At 32.8% G+C, this 23914-nt stretch overlaps 2 pseudogenes across 1 annotated transcript; both read left to right on the top strand.

The window, feature by feature from the left end:
• The first annotated feature begins 693 nt into the window (after positions 1-693).
• LOC149893608 (uncharacterized) lies at positions 694-23897 on the top strand (annotated as a pseudogene).
• LOC145195397 (uncharacterized) lies at positions 1301-6426 on the top strand (annotated as a pseudogene). Its single transcript, XR_016451860.1, has 7 exons — positions 1301-1545; positions 4616-4820; positions 5050-5160; positions 5289-5411; positions 5499-5564; positions 5916-6038; positions 6221-6426. The product of XR_016451860.1 is annotated as an uncharacterized LOC145195397 (transcript).
• Positions 23898-23914: the final 17 nt, after the last annotated feature.

Below are 23914 nucleotides of genomic sequence, written 5' to 3'. Positions count from 1 at the left end.
CATCCAAGCAAATATTGGATGTCATAAGCTACCCTACTATCTGAAATAAGATCTGATAAGTACAAATAATGAATGAGAGAAATATAAATCATTTCATAACTTTACAAAAAAAGTTTAAAAAGCTGGGGGGCAGTGCTGGTCTTAGGGGGAGAGGGGCGAGGCTGGGCGCCGCCAAAGGGCGCCAAGAAACTGGGGCGCCAAACGTTGTATGCAAACTTTAACAATATAATAAATAGAAAAAATAAGTCAACCTAAATTTTTTCGAATGTTTGTTTTTTTTATAAAAACAATTTCTTTAAATAATTTAGTAATTGTATTATTACACTGTTAAAAATTCTTTATGCAAAATTAATAACTTGATTAAAAGTGTTTCAATCATAGCATATATTTTGTGACTTAATTTCATTTTTTTACATGTATCTTTCTCGGCGCCAATTATTTTGCGTTCCATCTATTTAAAGTTTAAATTTTAAACATTATTTTCGGTACGAGTTGCGAGCGCGTTGTTTATTAATTTGTAGAAGAAATTTAAAGTTGTATTTGTGATTCAAATTCAGTTTTTGTCAAGTTTTCAAATTTTGCGGTAATAAAAAGCAGGTAAGTATAAATAATGAAATTATTTATGAATTAATAGCTTGCGAGTAATTTTTTATTTTAAAATTTTAGACAAATAGAAACTGTCAGCAGCAATCAATGGAGAGTACTCATAATAAAGAAAAAAATGTTAATAAAACTCATAATAATAAGAAACCATCTGGTGCTCAATACAGAAAACGTAAAGCAGAAAAAGTTGATAATTTGAAGAAAAATTATAAAAAACTTGAAAATTATTTTACATCGGAAAATAGTGATTGTAATAAAATAAAGGAAGGAGAAAATGTTGCGCATGTACTTAGTTATACATCAACCAGCGATGAAGTTGACGGAATAGTATCAGTTGGAAATGTTCACTACGATGTAAAAGATATCGATAACGAAAATGATGATGGCCAAGATGGTAATGATTGCTGTTTTGGCCACAAACACAGTCCGACCCGGCAAACATAAGACGTCTTAAGACCGTCTTATTCAGGTCTTTAAATGGTCTTGTCTTCGATTGACGTCTTCAAGATGTCTTTAAGACGTCTTTTAAAAGACTGTATGGTCGAGAAACATTGCGCGTCTTCGTAAGACATCTTCAAGACGTCTTTTAAAAGACTGTTGCGTCGTGTAAAATTGCGCGTCTTCGTAAGACGTCTTGAAGACGTCTTTTAAAAGACTGTATCGTAGCGAAAAATCGCTCGTCTTCGTAAGACGCCTTAAAGACGTCTTTATTTTTCGAATAATTCTACCAAACAAAAAGACGTCTTTTAGTCGTCTTAAAGACGTCTTTAAAAAGACTTTCGGCGTGAATAAACTTAGTGTCTTTTAAAGATGTGAAATTTTTCATAAAAAGTTTTATCTCGACCAATATTAATTCTCTAAATCATTATTCTAGAAAAAGGTTTTATATAGGTATCATTATGGAAACTGAAAATAGAATGAAGCGTCGTCGCTTGAATAAAAGTATGTTGAATTTTGTAATGACATTTGAAGATGAAGATATTAATGATAGTACATCGAATTTGAATCCTGATTTTAATGCTTCTCAGGCTGAGCCTGAAAATCCTTGTAAAGCCCTAAATAATGTTTTTAAAGAAGAAAACAATAAGTCTTTGAGTTGTAATTATGAGAATTTTGAATGTTTTAATGCAGCATCAGAAGATTTAGCAATGTGGTCTTCGAAAAGCAAAATTTCTCAAAACCAATTAAACGAGCTTTTGAGTATTCTTAAAAAACATGGTCATTCAGAGTTACCAAAAGATGCAAGAACGCTTTTAAAACCCTCTAAAGTTGTTACAGTAGATAGGAAGTGTGGTGGAACTTATGCTTACTTTACTATTGCTGATGGCATAAATAATTTTTTGAATTTGAAAAATGATTCTCAATGTACTGGGTTATCAATTACTATTAATGTTGATGGGCTACCTCTTTTCAAATCTTCTAATCTTCAATTATGGCCAATACTTGGTCTTATAGAGAACTATATTTTTATCATTGCACTTTTCTGTGGTGATGGTAAACCAGACTGCTTGGATGGTTTTCTTAATGATTTTCTCAAAGAATCTTTATTGTTAAGTGGTGAAGGTTTATACTATAATGATAAAAAAATTGATGTTACACTTAAAGCATTAATATGTGATGCACCTTCTCGCTCTTTTCTTAAATGTATACAAAGTCATACAGGATATTACTCCTGTGAACGATGCCAAGTTAAAGGATTTTATGAAGAGCATAGAGTGGTTTATATTGATAACAACGCATCAACTCCAAGATTAACTGAAGAGTTTAATTCCTTTTTGAACACTGATCATCAGAAATCTCTTACTCCTTTAGCTCAACTTAAAATATCTTGTGTTTCTGATTTTATTTTGGATTACATGCTCATGGTTTGTCTTGGTGTAGTAAGACGTATACTTACTTTTTTAAAGTCTGGTCCAAAACATTGTAGACTTTCAAATGGCCAAATAAAAAAAATATCTGATAATCTGTTAAGCTTACGTGGTATGATGCCATCTGAATTTGCTCGACAACCACGTTCCCTTTTAGAGTTAGATCAGTGGAAAGCAACAGAGTTCAGACAATTTATCTTATACACTGGTCCCTTAGTTTTAAAGGGTGTTGTTAGCAAAGAAATTTTTAATCATTTTCTAACATTGCATGTTGCAATGGTAATTCTCTTAAATGAAGACAGTGAATTTAGGAAACATTATCTTGCTTTTGCTAGAGAACTCATTAATTATTTTGTTATCAACTCAAAACATTTATATACAAATTCATTCTGTGTTTACAATGTTCACTGCTTACTTCATATTTGTGATGATGTTGTTAAATTTGATTGTTCACTAAATGACATATCTTGTTTTCCCTTCGAAAATTATATGCAGACATTAAAGAAAGCAGTAAAAAACTCAAAGAGTCCTGTTTTTCAAATAGCCAAGCAATATCAAAGTATACAATCTATGTTAAATACAAAATCTCGAAAACTAAAAGTTTCAGTGAAGCTGAATAATTCATGTTTTTACATAGGAGAAAATCAATTTTGTTTCGTTGATGAGAAATTATCATCTGGATTTTTTAAGTGTAGAATATTTAGACTTGATTTACAAAATGATTTATATACACAACCTATTCAGTCTAAAATCTTTCAAATTTTCTTCATACCAAGTATTGATGAAATTGGAGTTATGTTTGTTGAGTTAAAAATGGAAAATCTTTGCCGAAAGGTTGTTGTTCTACCTTGGAAGGGAGGTCTTGCATGCTTTCCTTTATTGCATGAAATAGAACATTAATTGAAAGGTTTTTAAGTTCAAATTTCTTTTGATTAAATATTTTATATTTATTATGTTTAATTAATTTGCATCTTGTATCCAAAGTTATATATATATATATATATATATATATAATGATTTATTTTTAACTTTATTTTTCCATTTTATTTGTTTTTTACAGTTAATATTTTTGTATAAAAAGATAATTTTTAATTGAAATTATCTATAAAAAAATAAATATAAAAAAAAAGTTAAATTATCAACAAAAACCTAATAATAAGTTGGAATAACAGAAATAAGTAGCAATAACAAAAGACAACTGTCTTTTAATTTAAAAAACTTATAAAGGAATGAAAAGGAACAAAAAAAATCATTAGGTTAATAATTATGGTGATAATGACAAGAAAGAGCACTAATTTGTCTGAAAAAACAGACAAATAAAACGAAAAAAGGAATTAAAAACAGCGTTAAAATAACTGTGTGGGCAGTTTAAATAAATCTGTTTAATATTTTAAATATTTAAGATATTTTACTTCATCACTAACTATTAAAGGTAGTTTTAATAAATAATCTAAATAATAAAACAATGAAACAATGTTATAAAAAATTAAATCTCTTAGATAATTTTTTTTTTAATTTTACTTTTTTAGCTCTTTAACTTTATTTCTTTTATTTGTTCATTTACTGAATTTTACTTAAAAAGTGGTTTTTTTAAATTTCAAAAAATGATAAATAATTGCATTTAAATACATTTTTAAATAAAGCAAAGATAATTTCAATTAAAGATTATCTTTTTAAACAAAAATATAAACTGTAAAAAACAAATAAAATGGAAAAATAAAGTTAAAAATAAAGTTATATATATGTATATATATAATAACATTATTATAACATTGTTTCATTTCTTTATTATTTAGATTATTTATTAAAACTACCTTTAATAGTTAGTGATGAAGTAAAATATCTTAAATATTTAAAATATTAAACAGATTTATTTAAACTGCCCACACAGTTATTTTAACGCTGTTTTTAATTCCTTTTTTTGTTTTATTTGTCTGTTTTTTCAGACAAATTAGTGCTCTTCCTTGTCATTATCACCATAATTATTAACCTAATGATTTTTTTTGTTCCTTTTCATTCCTTTATAAGTTTTTTAAAATAAAAGACAGTTGTCTTTTGTTATTGCTAATTATTTCTGTTATTCCAACTTAATATAAGACTTTTGTTGATATTTTAAATTTTTTATTTTTTTTTTCATGATTTAGTTTTACACCATGATTTGGGCAAGAGCTGTTTGGATAGAGAACTTTGAGGAAATAGAAGATGTTGTTCCTAGAAGGTGGATAGATACTGATAAAAAAATATTATTCTGGCCTGCAGGTGTATCTTATCATAGAGCTGTTAAAGATGAATTGGATGTGGATGAGACATGGGACAAATATAAACTTGTTAAAATCAAATTTGAGAGTGGTATGAAATATTTTATAAGAGCTATAATATATATATATATATATATATATATATATATATATATATATATATATATATATATATATATATATATATATATATATATATATATATATATATATTATAGCTCTTATAAATCCAATATAAACATCAAATATTTTGCCACCATGTATGTGCTGGCAAAATATCTGATTTTATATTGGATTTATAAAAGTTTTGATTCTTTTAGATAATATGGAAGAACTAAAAGAATATTGTTACACCACAGCAACAGAGGAAGAAGATGAAATTGATATTTGTGTTTCCAAAGATACCTTTAAAGTGAAAAGTAATGTTAATGGTATAATTACATTTAATTATATTTATGTTAATTATTTATTTTTATTTGTTTAATGTCAAATCTATATTGTAAATTAATATGTTTGTATAAATACTAAAGGAAAAATAAATAAAACTATTATGTTTTAGAGTTACTTGACTTTCTTTTGCCTCCGCCAGTTTTTAAATCTGTGTTGAAAAAACCATTAAAAAGATCTTTTGACTCTAATTTGTCATCTGGATCTACTTCCAAACAATCTAATCTGTGTTCTGGTACATTTTGTCTCTTAATTTTCAATTTTTTCAAAATTAGAATTTATATATTTTTAATCTACACTATTACTGAATTCCTATTTTTAGCTGAAACTTCTTTACCTCTACATTCAACTACAGAGGAACAATCACCTTCATATTCTGGTGCACTATGTATGTATTATTTTTGATATTTCTACTATATTTTTTGTTCATTAAAGTTGGAATATTCTTTTATTGTTAACTTTATCTTTGTCTCACTTATTTTTACATTCACAATCAACTGAAATGGAACAATCAAATTTTTTTTTATATATAATTTTTTTTTATAGACTCTAAACTAAAAAATATTATAATCCCCCTCCTCTTACCTATCAACTTTTGTGGTCTCGAGGAGCTAAAGCCTAAAATAAGAAAAAAATGTATTAATAATAACAAAGTACCAAAAATTTTTTAAAAAGATTTGTTGCAGATTAAAAAAGTAACTTTTTATTATTTATATATATAATTTTTTTTTTGCTTTAGTTATACCTCATACATCAGAACCAAACAAAAAGCTTCAGAAAACAGACATACAAGAAAAAACCATGATTCAAGCGCTTGGATCTGAGAAGTTACTTAAAAATAAGTTTCCTATGGAAGTTGGAAGTAAGCTCTTTAACATTTACTTCATTTTTTTATTTGGAGTAAGTAAAATGTGGAGAGTATTTGTACTCACATTTGGATTTTTTTTAGGTATAAGAATAATACTTGTAAACAATTTTGAAAATGTATTAATAAATGTTTTGCATTTTGTATATTTCTTTTTTCATTTTCTTCATATAATTTAGAATACCAACACATGATGTTCAAGATGGTTTCAAAGGTTCTTGAAAACCAGGAGCTTATTTTAGCTATAAACAAACAATCCAATAGTAATTTTGCAATCAAGAAATTAGACACTATTGCAGAGTATGAGGATTTTATCAAAAGTTTAGAGGATGATTGTGTTCGACTTGATTTGGTAAATCTTTATCCATATGTAAATCTTTATAATCCATATAAATTAAAAGTAGGGTTCGGACTGTCTGCGCAGATCTGCGCAGATCTGCGCTGACAGTGTAATTTGTCTGCGTAGACGTCTGCGCAGACGTCGGCGCCGACAAAATTTACTGCTCTGCAGACGATTTTTTGAAATCAACAAAAAAAAGTTTTAAACTTAAAAAATGTTTTAAGTAATATTTTAACTTTATTATAAATTTGGTGATTAGTTACAATAGGAGTTTTCAAAGATTCTTACAGTAATAAAAAAATATAATGCTGGCGCCTATTCGGTGATTTCTTGACATTCAATTTCATTGAAAATTGCACCTTCTTCAAGAATGTAATCAGTCTTGTCATTTGTGTCCATCAGCACGATATTGGTATACAAGAATACCAGCTTTTCAAGTCTCTCATTCGTAAGACGATTTCTTAGTCGCGAGTGAATAAATCGAAAGGTAGACCAAGCTCTTTCTGCTGTAGCCGATGAGCAGATCATTTCGTTAATAGGCTTAGAAATTTCGTAAAGAGCAGGATATTTATCGCGACCGATAATGTTCCAATAATTTCGCGCGTTCATCTTGAACATTGTTTCCTTTCTTCTCTCAGGCAGCGCAGCCATTTCTCCTATAAAAGCAATCAATTCATCCTCAGCAGTGTCAGCAATTTCAGATTTGATCTTTTCGGCGAATTCAACTGTTGCAGTGATAAAATCGGTTTTATCTTCATTCAAATATAAACCTTCTGCGGCATTTTTGGGCGTTAATATGAAAGCAATTCCAATACCTGGTGTAAAGAGAAAATCGAGGCGAGATTGCACTTTTTGTTGTATGTCTTTATCGTCCATATATGAATTGTACATTTGACCAAAGTAATCATACACGAGAGACAATGGAGCTTCATCACTTTCTAGCTTTCCGATCACGTGGAAGGAAATTCAATGCTTTTGACAAGCTTAGAGAGACGGTCCAAAAATGGGTTAGATTTTATCAACGCCATAACATCAGCAGATGTATTCTTTGGTTGAATTTCCTTCATTTGATAATTTTTTCTGCATCTTTGACTGTTTTTGTGGCCCCAGCTGTAGAAACTATGTCCTTCACAAGCAAGTTGACTCCATGAGCTCCGCATCCGCTAGTCGAGATGTGTGGATATTTCTCCTCGATGATCCTCCACGCTGATTTCATAACAGGAGCGTTGTCGCTTATGAAACTGGTAAATTTTTGCGAGCCAATCTTCTCAATAACTTGTAAGATTGCCGCGGCAACTGCAGATGAATTTTGAATGATTCCGAATGTATTTATGGAGGTGTAAAAAAAAGGCTTCTGATCGGGCGCTTTAATACAAAAATTCACTATGTGATCGCCTCTTATGTTCGTCCAGCCGTCAGACATCAGTGTTAAGTTTGTTTCAGAATTCAAAATTTCATTTACAGAAGTAGAACATTTTGTGTATTGATTGTGAGCAGAGATCCTGATAAGGCTTTAGCATTCGGGATGACAGATGCGTACGATGGTTTGAGCGACTTAACGAAATCCTTAAAGGCCTCCGATTCGGCTAAACAAAATGATAAACCCGTACGGTAAAAGAAATTAGCAAGCTTCGTGTCGATATCATTTTTGAGTTCTTCATTAATTGGTGGATGTAGACCCTGCGTCGGTGAATCAGACATTGACGGAACTTGCTGAGAATCATTGATTAGATGTGACGATTCATAATTACGCTTTGAAAACAATCTTTTTTCCTCGACACTTGCGTTTGGACAAGTTGATCTTTTATGCGCTGCAAGGCGTTCCTTCGACCATTGAACAGTTTTGTTGCATGCTAAACATGTGCCAGAACGCTTCTCTCGATCAACATTTGTCAAATAATTCGAAATTTTGATGTTTTCCATTTTAAATACTTTGAATGACGAAAATACACGATTTCTTGATTCTAAATCACTTTAAATTGAAGTAAGAAAAACTTACAAAAGCTTATATCGATTGATTATACGTAGCTCGAACCAAAAAGAAACAGGTAAGCAACGAAAAACTCGTAAAAAGTAGATAATTATGTAAAAATAATTTCAGACATTTGATTCAGATAATTTAAATTTTTCTTTTCCATTTAAGTGTCTGCGCAGACGTCTGCGCAGATATGCGCATATTTTCGTCTGCTCAGATCTGCGCAGACACTTTTTCCGAACCCTAATTAAAAGTGAAAATAGTTATTTTTTTATAATTATTTTGCCAAACTTTTATTTAGGTTAAACAGCTCAGTTTTTTAGGTGCAGAAGATTTTAAACAACTGACAAGATTGGTCATGAATAGGTTTTTTTATTACATTTTGCATAGGAATCATTTTTCGTATTTGTGGTAAATATATTTTTCATGTATAGTAATTATGGAAATCAATAATTATAAATTGTTTAATATTTTTCATAAATTTTATCATTTATTCGATATGTTTTTAAGATTATTTACAAATAACCTGTTGACACAGTTCAACTTAAAAGGTTCTGGTGGAAAGATTGGTTTGTTATCAACTAAACTGTATGACTTAATAGAAGGTAATCTAAAATAGGTTTAAATTATTCAACTTTTAATTTAGTTAAAAATCTATGTTAAGTTAAATTTATTTCCAATATATTTGATAAATATATCCTACATGATTAATTTGATTTTTAGAAGTTATAATATATAGTCAAAAGGCGGTTCCAGGACATCGACCCCTTCCCATACTTAAGGATGCATAAAAAATGGTAAACACTTCATATCATGTTCTTGGACAAAACCAATACTTAAGAGTCGTCTTTAAAAATCAAGAAGAAGTATAAAAATAATCATGTTATTTATATACCAGTTCTTCAAGATGCCTGTTCTTGTTTATTGCCTTGTTTTGTAATGTCCGATGGCCAAGGTGTGAATTCCGTCTTCTAAGATGAATCTTTTGTCGTCGTTAGCGCTGAGTGCTACTTTGTTGATATCTTCGGTGTAGACATTGTGATGACGTGATCGGAAGACGTTCATGGTGGTGAGTTTTTCTTGTTTAGTCATTAAGCAGTCGTAGTAGTCTTGATGAGTGATGTGATTTTTAACAATGCACTTCTTAACACCTTTGCATTTTTTATGTTCTTGATCATCTATTTCTTCAGGGATGTAGTAAGAGTAGAGTTTGGGTCGAAGACCAACAAACTGCGTGATTTGCTTTCCACCGGTTTCATCTTTGAACTTGCCAATGATCTTTTTATTTTCGCCTACTTTGAATCCAGCGTTTTGAATGGCGGGATGATCTTTAGGAAAGTCGCTCGTGTCAAATTTTTCAAGCACATCGTCAGCAATGTCTTCGTAAAAATCATCTGTTTTGATTTCGTAAATGAGCGAGTCAGTGTCGGTCATGAGTAGTTTTGCACGATCGTCGTATTTAGGTTTGATGTAGTCATAGTGGTGTTCAAACATGAGAGTTTTGCTGATGTCTAGGATGCTCATTCCCAAGTAAACGGGTTTGTCGTAAGTGACTAGTGTTTTCTTCATATGAATTGCGATGAGTTTTTCATCAAAAATGGTGTACCGATCATATCGAGGGCTTTTGGATAATTTTAAAGCTTCTTTTCTTGTGGTGACCAGTTTAATATCGACATGCTTTAGAATATTCTCCATGGTTTTTCCAAAGACGGAGTTGTTCATGAGTTTAAAGAATTCTTTTTCAAAGTCGTTTTTAGCGACTTTTCTTTTATTGGTGTTGAGGTCAATATACTTTTTCATGAAGGGTTCTTCTTCAAAGGTGATACCACGATGAATTTTGGTAATAACTAAACCCAATCGTTCATAGAGTTTTAGGTTTTCGTGATGAACGACGTATTTTTCTTTGTTGTTTAAATTGGGAACGAGCTTATCCACTTTTCCAATGGTCAGTCTTTCAGGAGCCAAAGGGTAGTCGTTGTGAAAATCGTGAAGCTCTTCAGGATATCTTAAATCAACTTCCAAAATGCACGGCATGCTACGCCAATTTTCAACATCAGTCATCCATTTGAATGCTCTAACGGGAAGAGGTTTGCTCATTGCCCAACCATAGAGATTATTAGCGTCTAAGTACTGAATGAATTTGGATGGTTGTGAAGGATAATAGTTTTTCATGTATTTGTTATTAGCGTTTCCAAGTCGGTTTGAGATCATGCATATTCCACCGCGTATCCCTCTTTGAACCATGAGAAGCATATCAATATTGGTTATTAAGTCCAATTTAATTTTAGTTTCCTTTAACATAGCGTCCCAAGCCAAACCAGGAGAGGTGTAATACCAAAGAGGGTCTAGACCGTAATTTTCTATGCAAGTGTCTCTGAAATTTTCAAAGACATCAGCTAAAATGAGCACGTCTGAGATGTTGTACAGCTCGTGGTAATCTTTAAACGTTTCACATCCAAATACGTTCCAAACGTTTTGCGCATGCGCGTAGTCTTCATCGCTGATGTGTTTATCGTCTAGTTTAGAGTAAAAGGCTTCTTTGGGTGGTAATTGTGTTTCAGAGAATTTTTTAATGGAGTCCACCCATTCGTAAGGGTAAATGCCTTTTCTTAATAGCAAATCTCGTTTTGCTCCGCTGTGGAATGAATTTAAGTTTTTGCACATGATGTCTCCTTTTTTAGATCTTCTATGAGCGCAATCTTCACAATTGTCTTTACATTTGCATTTTTTACCTTTCTTAACCATACAGTCCTTTTTGCATGTTTTTGGATCTAATTTTGAGCACTCCTCACACAAATCTTTAACAAGGTTGTCAGTTAAATCTTTTAAAGGGCTTGGCATGAACCTGTAGCTGTCAACGAACCGTAAATCTCTATACACTATTTTTGGTTTACCTTTCTTATCAATAGAATCTCTCACTTTGATGCTTTTTGTGAAGCTGATGTATTTTTCTTCATTGTTGGGTATACAAGTGATCTTTCCTTTTTTTCCACCTAATCTCTTGATGAACAAATGGCTGTCATAGCCAGACAAGTTATGAAAGACAACGGGAATAAATTTTGGAATTTTATAATCCAAGTTGCATTTGTTATGAGCAGCACCACGGTACTTTCCAGTCAAATGGCAGTGATCCCATACTTTATCACCGTTAAGATCTTTTTTGCAAATATGACATTGGGTAGCAGCCTCAAAATTCTTTTTATCCTCATTAGTCTCTATTCTCTTATTTTTCCATTGTTTTTGTAGTAAATCGCTATCGTCACAAATTTTTATAAAGTTAGCTTCAAGCATGGTAACAAATTTTTGAGCCACGTCGTCATCATCACTTTCTGCTGTATAGGTTTCAAGCTTTCCCTTGTAAATGGTTTCGTCCTAGCATTTGATATAATAGACGATGGAGCTTGGAACATGCTTTTGACATTTTTTGGTATATGACTCTTTATTATTATACTCAGTGTTGTCATCGATAGGTTTGATGAAACTTTCAAAGTCGGCATAGACACAGTACGGAACTCTCATACTATTGTTGTAGTTTTTAAACTCAAGGGTTGACCCTTCTTTTGGAAGATCGATTCTCATTGGAGCGTTATCGTAGCAGTATTTTCGATGGATTTGGAGCTTTTCTTCTTGGTCATAGCCGTGAATGCACCTTCTGCAAAAATATCTTTTATGTTGATGTTTTGATGCTGAAGAACGAGCAAACCGACTGAAATTTTTAATGAGGCAATAATGGCTGTTTTCTTCGTTTGAAATATACAACAAATCAACACAGTGCTTTCGATCATGAAATTTGGATATTTGCATAGGTTGAGGTTTATTCATTTCATAGTGAAAGACGTTCACGCTGATGTCAGGATTATTTTTCTCAAACTTTTCGACTTGAGTCACCTTTAAAGGAAACTCCATTCCTTCCCAATTCAACTCTTCTGATTTTAGAATCAAGTCATCATCAATTCGTTCGTTATGCGTATTTTTCATGTTAAGCGCTCTGGTGACGCACCACTTGAAACATTGATCGTCATCGTTTTTCATGTTGATGATGGCATTTTTGCCTTTTAGCTTTTTAGACAGCTCCATGTAGGAAGAACCCTTGAAAGGTTCATAATCGATAAATCTGATATCCATTTTTAAAATCTTTGACAAGACGCAATTGGATCCCATCTTGTTGTAATTAGCGCTTCGCTCCAAGATTTTTTCTTCCATTTGACTCACAACCGTTCTTACATCTGTACCCTCCAATATAATTTTCAAGTTGGATGAAAAGTGAGCCATCTGAGTAGTCTCTTCACCTGTTAAGATGCTTACGCGAGTCATTTCACAGATTAAAACAATTCTTACCTTTGTGTTTCTTTCTCCTTCTATGGTTTGAATGACCGACTCTCTCACCAAGTTTAAAAAAGGAACAATGTCTTGGTATTGAGAAGAAGGTGTGTAAGAAAATAGTCTAGCAGTACGCTCTGCAGAATGTTCAGTCATATTAAACTTTACTGTAAAAGGTTTTGACACTGGCTGTTTATACACTGTTCTTAATACAAGTGATTTGATAGACTTTACCTTTTCATCGATTTGTTCCATTGATTCGCTTACCTTCTTCTTGACTACTTCAGGAACGTAAGGATCTATCCATTCTTTAATATCATTAAACTTATTTGCAACATAGGACGTCACACTTTTTGCAGCTGCCGTCAGACTTGAAAATAAAGGTCTTGGAGCAGGAACCGGTCTAGGTGTAATAACGTTTGTTGAATCGATAACTGGTGTGTTAAGAATAGAAGGTTCATCTCTTGTCATCCTATTTTGCAAGAGAGCAGAAGGTTCGAATGAAATCAAGTCGTCAGACCTTGGTCTTGGAGCAGGCACAGGTCTTTGAATATTAGGATTTTGCAAATGAATTGGTTTCGGAGTAATAGGAGGTTTTACCACAGGTCTTGGTGGAATGAACAATGGTTTAGGAGCAATGACAGGTTTCGGAGCGATGGGTGGTTTTATCGCTGCGGAAGGTTTGACAACAAACCTTACTTTTGTCGGCTTTATTGAAACTTTTGTCGGCTTTACAGAAACTTTTGTTGGCTTTATAGAAACTTTTACAGGTGGTTTAACAAACCTAACCACGGTAGCATTAACAGGCAAAGGTCTTGCCTCAGTCGTTCGTCTACGAAAAGAAGCAGGAGCAGAGACAACTCTAGGAGGCTGCAAAGCTATTATAAGTTCCCCCTTTCTCATTTTAGAATACCCTTTTATTTTTTGCTCTTTAGCAATTTCTCGCAATTCTTTCAACGTTTTGTTTTCCATTTTTATTACGGAAAGATTTTTCTTTATGTCACTTTCAATTTTTCGCTCTTTGGCGAAAGTTTTTGCTTTTTGCTTTTTAGCATCAGTTTTATCACCCATTTTATTAATGGAAAGAAAATTTTTTTCGATGCATTCAAGTTTTCGCTCTTTAGCAATTAATTTTTTTGAAGAATAGATACTCATTTTATCTCTGCCGTGATTTTCTTTAAGTCAATTCAATTTTTTTAAATCTTGGCACACTTTCAGCATATTTTCTTCTTCGAAAAGTTTTTACCGTTTTTTAATTCTTTTCGCGGGAGAATTAAAAACTTATGAAACAAGATAATTGGCAAAAATTTCGCTTATTGAGTCGTATACATGTGCTTGACCCATTTCATCAAATCTAATCGTATACTTTCTTCCCCACTCGTCATGTGCAGTAAAATCGCATCCAGCCGCATGAATTTCTTTTTCTTCATCAAACAGATGCGCACGACCCATGGTATCAAATTCAATCACATACTTCCTCTCCATCTTTTTATTTATGCCAAGAATTTTATTTAAGTCAATTTTTTAACATGTTAAAAGTTAAAAAATCAATTTTGCTGCTTTTTACGTTTTTCAAGCTTTTCAGAATTTAAAAATTCAATCTTGATTCCATTATCCACCTTTCCATCTCGACGCTCTAAATATCTCCATCCACGTCCAGTTCCTGCCATCGCTTTGTAAAGAGACTTGTATTCAGTCACCTCACCCGTTTCAATGTTGGTTATTCTCACAGTGATGGGTTTTTTCTTAACTAAACTAAGCCATTCCCATTTTGGATCAACAGGTTTTTTTTCTTTTGGAGGAGGCTTTACTTTTTTTTCTTTTGCTCTTTCCAAAATCTCATCTTTACTGATCAAATTATTTTCAACCGCAAGCATCATCAACGTTATTAAATCATCTGCTGTTTTACTAACGCCGTTTTCATTCAACAAATTTTTCAAATACGATGTTGTATATCTCATTTTATTATACCAAGATTTTTTTTTTAAGTCAATTCAATTTTTCCTGAAAAGACATCTTAATAAACAGCAGTCATGTTGGTTCCGTCTGAAACAAATTTAAGCAGTTTGTCAGAGATCACCACTGCAAAAATAACGGTATTTGCAATAGTTGAAGTTCGAAATTTAAGGTTTACCACTAATTCAGCTGTTTCCGACGCCACTCTTTCTTTTTGCTTGCTGATATCCACAAAGAACAACGGATATAATTTTATATATTCAAGCAAGCTTAACCCAGATTGACAAACAAGTTCATTTGTGCCGTAATATTTTTCATCAAAAGAGAACGCATCTGAATAAGCCATGACCACTCTCTTTTCTCCAAAATTCAAGTCGTAATTGTAATTTGGATACTTTATTCCATTAACAGTCACGTAAAAATTGCTAACATCACAATGGTCGAATAGTGATGGATTAACTGTTTGACTGGAATTTCTGTTTGTCTGAAGTCCGAACAAGATAAATCTTGGAATGCTTTTGTCAGTAACTCTTCCAAGCGACCAGGTAAATTCTGTTTGACCGGCTGGAATAAGCTGTCTTTCACATTTGTTTGATTTATAAGCCACTTGAATGGGAATTTTTTGAGCTATTAAATTCATGAAATCAGTCTTTTTCGAAATATCTAATTCAACGCGAGGCATATAAAGTCTGAATTTTTTAAGGTTGATCATTCCTGCACTAACGCTCTCCGCTCTATAAATCGCATCATCACATTCTTTCTTTGTAAAGGTGATGGTATGCCTAAACCCATAAACAACTTTGTCATAGGTTTCGCAAAATCCAAAAATGTGTTTCAACGGAATTTTAAACGAAAAAGCTCCAACGGATGTAGTGTCTGCAAACAAGTGGTCTCGTCTAACATTGAATCCTGAATTTCCAACAAGATTTGACGTATCCATATACCACATCTGTTTTAATCCATCAGCAAACTGAAATCCATAAGGATATTTCATCAATCCAAGTATGGTGGTGGCTGGACCTGGATACATAACTCGTTCCACTTGCTCTCCCGACAAGTCATAAGTCACATCATTAAACAAATACAACAAAGCGTTGTTCACCAGTGCAATGTTGTCTTTAGCATCATAAAAGGTTCCATCGCTCTTTTTCAACACTCCTTCAATAAGAATGTAAGCCTCTGATGGTACTGTTTGAATCGATTGACAGTCTATCTCAAAAGTAATCGTACCTGAAGAATTTAAATCGAGATTGGTTGGAAGATACTCAAAAAAATCAACTTTTTCAATACCAATATCATACTCTGGGTTCTCAGTAACTCTTAATCGCTCAGTACTTATCATTTTTTTATATAATAAAAAAATTATTTAATTCATTTAAATGTCTCTCATTGCAAGCCATCGCAAGTTTATAACAAGCCATCGCAACAGAATGCTATCTTCATACTATTTTCATGCCCTGTCCCATTTTCACCAGGTCTTGGATTCGAATCGCGTTCTTTTTAGACATTTTATTACTTTGAATAGATGAACCAGTCTTTAATTTCTCAATGGTCTTTTTACCTTTATCAATAGCTACATCTTTAGCAGCGGAAATGGCTGAAAGGGCTAACTCTGTCCCAGCAGATTTTGCAGCTGTAATCGCTTCTTGTCCAATTTTACTTGTAGCAGCATTTTTAAGCAAATTCACTGTTGCTTTTGTTACACTTGACGCAGCTGCTCTTTTTATGAAATTTTTAATCATGTCTACAATACCACCTCCACCAACAACGTTCTTTTTCACATATCTTCTTTTGTTCACAATGAGCTTTTTTTTTAAATAAAACAATTTTTTAAAATAATTTTATCAATAGCCTTCATTAACGATTTATATTCCTCTTTATTAATGTCTCCTTGTCTCAACAGCTCATCGCAAATAGCAACAGCCACATTTCTTGATCCTGTATTCCCAGCATGCCAAGCAGCAATACTCAATTCAAGCTTTTCTACCAACGCATTAGGATTACCTGGAAGAATAATGACACCACGACCTTTTTTACCTTTTTCAATACGCATCATTTTTTCCCAAATAGGAGCAATAAGTTGCTGATACTTTGGTCTTCTTGATGATTTCGGTTTATGCGGTTGCGAATCAGATCTTATAGCATCACTATCCATTAAAATTTTTTCATAATTTTGCAAATCTTCATCGGTATAGCTCTTTGGTATTGTTAATTCAGTCATCAGTTCCCAAAGACCTTTTGTTCCTTCATACCTTTCATCACCAACAATGATATCATCTCCATCTATTTCAACCTCCATTTTTCCAATGTACATTTTATCTCCAACTTTGTTCACTTCGAAAGGTCTTTTCTTTTTTTGATCGACTGACAGGCTTTTGATCATCTTTTCATTGCTCTCGATGATCGGCTTGAACAGCTTGCTCACATCAGCTTGAAAATTCGTATCTGAAATTTTGTCGTTGATGCTGTTCTGATAAATCCTCTTTCGTCTATCATTAATTTCTTTCACAATTTCATCCCTTTTATTCAGGTCTTGTATTTTAAAGAAAAGCATCTTTTTAAAATACGTGGAAAAAAACATAAATTGGTTTTACGACTACGTTGATCTGTGGAAAAAAAAAACATAAATTGGTTTTTACGACTACGTTGATCCTTTTTTAAACAAATTGTTAAACGTTTGAATCGCGTCTTCTCGACCTTTTTGGATCAAGTTTTCTTTAGTAACTTCATCTATTCCCTTTTTGGTTTTGGTTCGTATTTCCACCGTCAAGGATTTAAATTTTTGAAGCTCCCCAAGAATCAATTGAAACTCTGAATCGCTTATTTTTCCGTCTATCAACGCTTTGGAAATGTGCTCGCTGATGGTGTTCAATTTCGACTCAGCCAACACTTTGATCTTCTCATGCTTTTCCGCTTTTAATACCATCTTTTTATTCACTTGACCTCCAACAATCGATAAAAACCCCATGCCAATAGCCACACCTTCACACGCAATCGCTACTGGACTGGCAATAATCGTAGACAAAAGCCCTATTCCAGTCGCACCCAATGCTATACATAATCCTTGCATCACATTGTCCACATTCGAAATGATTCTAAACACGCGATGGTACTTTTTGCTCATATGTACTCTCTTTGCTTTTTCACTCTCTATCTCTTTCTGAATTTCGCTTATTTTCTGAAGACGGTAAACATGCCCTCCTTCTTCTATAGGAGCTGTTGGAAGAACTGGATAAAGTTTTTCATTCAATATTTCCATTTTTTATTAATAAAAATTATTTCAAATCAATGTAATTAATTTTACAAAGTTTTTCTCCTTTTTTAACAACCACGTCCTGTTTGCTGTTACTATTCATATCCATAATAACATCATCTACAGACTCTGAAATAATAACTTCGTTTTTTCTATAATTCAATTGATCAGTAATTTTATTCATTAATGTTATCACTGCAACACCTTTCTCCAAATTCAGACCAATGGATAAAGCTATCATTGTATGTGAGAGAGCAGCAAATTTAATGTCTTTCTGAGCAAAAATCTCATATTGTTCGTTAACGTTGAAATAAGGTGGATGATCTAACGTTTTCATAGACACAATAATGTTGTTTGGTTTTCTTTCCTCCAACTCTCTAACTCTCTCTTCCAAAATTTTTAATTGCAAATCCAAACTGTGGACTTCTGCTGAGGTAACATTTCTAAAAAACTTGTGAGGAGCATGCATTTTACATATTAAAAATAAATTTTTAGATCATTTTGCAAACTTAACAATTCATTATTATCTACCCATGAGTTGAACGAGTCTGGATATCCCAACCATTTGACTAACGACTTGCTCTTGGTTTTGCGAATGATTTTTTCAATTCTGAATATGTCTTGATGTGTCTTTTGCATCTCCTGCTCGTAAAAGGTGCCTTGAATTTCTTCACCGTTAGCGTCAGAGATTTTATACGTGGGCGGATTCGTATACTGAACTTTTGACACTGTAAAAACCTCTTCAGTCCATCTCGGCGTATACCCCTTTTCAAAATGAGACTTCTTTTTTACGATCCTCACTTGATCACCCATTAAGAATTTCGGTTTTGCTGGTAATGTTTGATCCTTTCCATATAGATTCCACCATACCCTACCTTTATTCTTTTCATCGCTGGCCTCCAATGGAGTCATTTTGATGGAAGAGTGCTTTGTGTTGTTGTAATTTTTCACCATCTCATCTAATACGTCAATATATTTATTGGTATTGTTGGCTGAAAAATATTTAAACATTCTCTCTTTCATCGTTCTGTTCCATCGCTCGACAACAGAACTTTTTTCCTCGTTTTCAGTGGAGTATAATTGCACACCCAACGCTCTCACGTGCTTGTTGTAAAACTCTTTTCCTTTATCTACCCACAATTTAATGCATTTTCTTTCTGTGAAAATCTTTTTCAAAGCTTCAGCCACTTCAAGACCCGTTTTGCTTTTTAACGGAACGATCCATCCATACTTTGAAAACACGTCAATCACCATGAGCAAATATTTTACACCGTTGTTGAATTTTGAAAACGATTGCATGTCCACCAAATCTGCGGCCCATATTTCATCAATGTCGTTTACAATCACCCTTCTTCTTTTAAAATGATGAATCACCGGTTTATGAAGCTCCTCTGCAAGCTGGTCTGTCCATTTCAAATCACTTACACCCAATCCGAATTTAGCTTTGGCTTTGATGATGGGAGCGATGATTTTTCGCTCGCTTATTTCTTTTTGAGTGGGATTGGGAATCGAATTCATTTCTTCAAGCATCATTCGATCTGCTAAATTTCTGCTTTGAACGTCGTTTAAATATTTATATGCCAAATCATGGTGATACGCTGCATTGTCCACTCTGTCTACCGGTTTGCTCCAATCTTGATACATGTCTGTGGAAGTGAGTCTTTTGTCCAAATTGGTTCCAGGCCCTGCAAAATTCATCCCTGGAATGTGCATTTCTCCTGGAAACTTTGCCCATGGAAGCTTTATTTTTTTTGAAAAATTGTTGATCGATTCCACCAAGTCTCCTCCATTGATCGCATGCGAAGATGATCCTTTGGGCGTATGCGAAGAAACAAACTTGCATTTTGTCATCCCACAAGAGTTGCAAGTCCCTTTCAACATAGACCTATTGTTTTTTGTGATCTCGTTTTTCAAGTGAATGGTTTCAGTCTCTCTTCTACACTTAACGCAGTACATTTTAACATATATAAAAACTTTTTAAATATAAAAAATGGAAGTGATGAAATTGTCGTGTAAAATTGGGAAAACCAAAAGAAACAACAGCAAGCTTTTACCGAGAAGCATTCGAGGAATCATCGTTGGAAAGTCTGGATATGGAAAAACAACGCTGCTGCTCAATTTACTTTTAAGACCTGGATGGCTAGATTACAACCGATTGTATGTCTTTGGAAAATCCCTTTTTCAACCTGAATACAAAATACTCAAAAGATCTTTCGAAAATAAACTTCCTAAAAAGGATATTGTTGATTTGTTAACGGATGATGTACAAGACGAAATGGAAAAATTGAATTTAAACCCTGAAGATGTTATTAACAACCTTTCAAAAAAATATTCCGACAATGATGATATGGAGTGTCAATTTTTTGAAACAGCAGACGATGTGCCTGAACCTGAATCCTTAGACTCGACCAAAAACAATTTGATGATCTTTGACGATTTGCAATTAACTAATCAAAACAAGTGCGAAAAATATTACATCCGAGGAAGACACTCTAACGTCGACTGCTTTTACCTCGCTCAAAACTATTTCGAGATTCCAAGACATACCATCCGAGAAAATGCTAACTTTATTTGTCTCTTTAAACAAGACCAAAAAAGTGTTAATCACATTTATCAAGACCACGTTTCGTGCGATATGAAAATAGAAGATTTTAAAGCCTTTTGCAATCATTGCTGGAATGAACCTCACGGATTTGCCGTTATTGATCTCTCTTCTAAAAAGAACGAGGGAAAGTACCGAAGCGGGTTTGACAATTTTTTATTTTTCTAAAACAATTTAAAAAATAATTCTTATTTAAAAAAATGACAGGTATAATAATCGATACAGATGGAAAATCAAGTGTTATCACCACTGATTTTTTGGATAAAATCGTTTTTGACGAAGGAAAAAGTTATGAAATGGCTTTTCTCGGTCTTGAGACTTACAACAGCATTCCAAATGTAAACAGTAAAAACAATTCTTTCAAATACAGCATGAACAATGGAGCTAATTGGGAAAACATTATCATTCCATCAGGAAGCTATGACATTAAAGACATCAATGAGTATTTGCAAAAGTCTATTTTAAACATAATAAAATCAGCTCAACGTGGAAGTTATATTATTGCAAATAAAATTAATTACTCTCCAAACAACCTTCAAATTGGAATCAATCTTAATACTTTAAAATCAACCATTAAACTTGGCTTGAATTATTTGATTGACTTTAATGTGGAGAACAGCATCTCTTCAGTTTTAGGGTTTACTAAAAGAAAATTAAATTCCAATTCCGAATACGAGTTGGATCATATCGTTAGAATTTCAAGCATTAACACCATCAGAATCGTTAACAACGTTATCGGATCATCCTATATTAATGGAACCCAACTCAATTGCATTTACTCGTTTTATCCGAATGTTAGTCCAGGCTATAAAATCATCGAGAGACCAATGCATTTGATTTATCTTCCTGTTAAACTGTTTGAAATTTCAACATTGGTTACTCGCATCATTGATCAGAATGGAGATTTGGTTGATTTTCGTGGAGAGGATATTACAATACGATATCATATTCGAGAAGTGAAATAAATAATTTTTAATACATAAAAAATGAGCAATTATCAAAATATCAAAATTAATATCTCGCAGAGCCAATCTGATAAAATTAAAAAAGCCATTCAAGACAAAACCGATACTAGCATTAAGCTTTCTCATCAAGACTTGAACGGTAAACATGTTCTCGCTATCACTAATGCGCAATTGAACAAAATTAAAAAAGCGTATGAAGCTGGTAAAGGAGTCACACTCAAACTGAGCAAAAGACAATTATCATACAACTCAACCATTGAAGGCGGATTCATCGGAGCTCTTTTACCTTTATTAGGTATGTTAGGCAGCACTCTTGCTACAAGAGTAGTTCCAGCTCTAGCTACTGGATTGTTAGCAGGTGTAGGCTCTTCTGCTGGCTCTGCTATGGTTGATAAAATTGCAGGAAGAGGCGTTGTTTACTTGAAAAAGAATGGAAATGGAATGAAGATAAAAACTTTAGGTGGAGAAGGATTGTTTATCACCCCATGGACTAAAAATGTTTACGGTGATGGACTCTTCATTAAAACTGGAAAAGGTTATCAATCTGCTGGAGCTGGTTTATTACTCGGACCTAACTCACCCTTTAATAGTATACCCTTTTTAGGTGCTATTCTATGAAAATCGCTTGTTAAAAAATTCGGATAAACTTTTTAAGAAAATAAAAAAAATGATCGACTTTCAATGGATTGACGTAGAAGGAATTGTTTTACCTAATGTAGCTTTAACTAACTTTCAATTGATAAAGGCTGCTAAACAGTTAAAATTAAAAAACTTTCAAGGCGTGTTTGTCAGGGATGAGTTACCAAAAAAGCCAAGAAAAAAAGAATGTGGTATTGTGAATACGGGCGATTCAAGCACTGGTGGGTTTCATTGGGTGTGTTGGTTTAAAGACGGTGACAAAAAGTATAGTTTTGATTCTTACGCTCAGCCTCCTCTTGTCGAACTTGTCGATTATTTAAAAAGTCCGGTTTATTATAACAGCGAGAGAGTTCAGTTTGGTGATACTTCTTATTGTGGTCATTTGTGCCTTTATGTCTTGAAAAAATTACAGGAAGGGGATGACTTTCAAGAAGTTATCAATACCTTGTGGTGACTGCTTAATGACTAAACAAGAAAAACTCACCACCATGAACGTCTTCCGATCACGTCATCACAATGTCTACACCGAAGATATCAACAAAGTAGCACTCAGCGCTAACGACGACAAAAGATTCATCTTAGAAGACGGAATTCACACCTTGGCCATCGGACATTACAAAACAAGGCAATAAACAAGAACAGGCATCTTGAAGAACTGGTATATAAATAACATGATTATTTTTATACTTCTTCTTGATTTTTAAAGACGACTCTTAAGTATTGGTTTTGTCCAAGAACATGATATGAAGTGTTTACCATTTTTTATGCATCCTTAAGTATGGGAAGGGGTCGATGTCCTGGAACCGCCTTTTGACTATATATGTTATAAAAAGAAGATTTGAAAAGGTTTCAAATGCTGAAATTAATTAGCAAATTGGACGGTATTGTAAAAATGCTCCTTCACGGCAAAAAACAAAATAAAAAAATATTCTTTTTTATTGTTATATATTGTATATATTATTATATGTTGTATAAATTGTTAAATAGAAAGATACTTGGTAACAATCCAACTAACTGTATTATATGTACCTTTTTAAATTATTTGCGTTGTTTTTTTTTTTTAATAATTTTCTTTTTCTTTAATAATGTTTCCAAAAAACAAAGTAAGAACTTGAACTTGCTCAATAGTGTTTTTAATGTTGTTAATACAATAGGTAATCGCAACCTAAATATACCATTAATACTACACAGTTTTCTTAAAACATAATTAAAGAAATCTTTAGGCCGTCTTAAGTAAGACGCCTTTAAACAATCTTAAGCAAGACGTCTTTGCGACGGACAATGTAGACCTTTTTAAGACATCTCTAAGACGTCTTTTTTGATCTTTATAAGACGTCTTTAAGACAACTAAAAGACGTCTTTTGTGTGCTGGTTATATTCAGTAAACCGTCTTGAATAAAGCGTCTTTTAATTTGTCTTAGACAAGACGTTTTTAAGCTGTCTTCAGTAAGACGTCTTTAAACAGTCTTGAGTAAGACGTCTTTTCGACGGACAACGTAGACCTTTTTAAGACATCTTTAAGACGTCTTCCTCGATCTTGAAAAGACGTCTTAAAGACGACTAAAAGACGTCTTTTTGTTTGCTGGGGATTACTCAGACTGTGTTTGTGGCCAAAACAGCAATCGATTACTCAGACTGTGTTTGTGGCCAATTCATTGCAACATTCAATTTGTTGATTATGTAATTAATATAGGTGCAATACAAGTGAATTTGGACACATATCCACGCGATAATAGAAGACGACATTTTTCAAATGCTTATTACAACCGAAAACTTTCAAATGGTGAGGTTATTTCACGACGTTGACTTGTTTACTCAGTTTC

Source organism: Hydra viridissima, unplaced genomic scaffold (genome assembly GCF_058129835.1).
Source record: "Hydra viridissima isolate aposymbiotic clone 2 unplaced genomic scaffold, HvirCarnegie_v1 scaffold_1, whole genome shotgun sequence".
NCBI classification, from domain to species: domain Eukaryota; kingdom Metazoa; phylum Cnidaria; class Hydrozoa; order Anthoathecata; family Hydridae; genus Hydra; species Hydra viridissima.
This window is presented reverse-complemented; position numbering and strand designations above follow the sequence as displayed.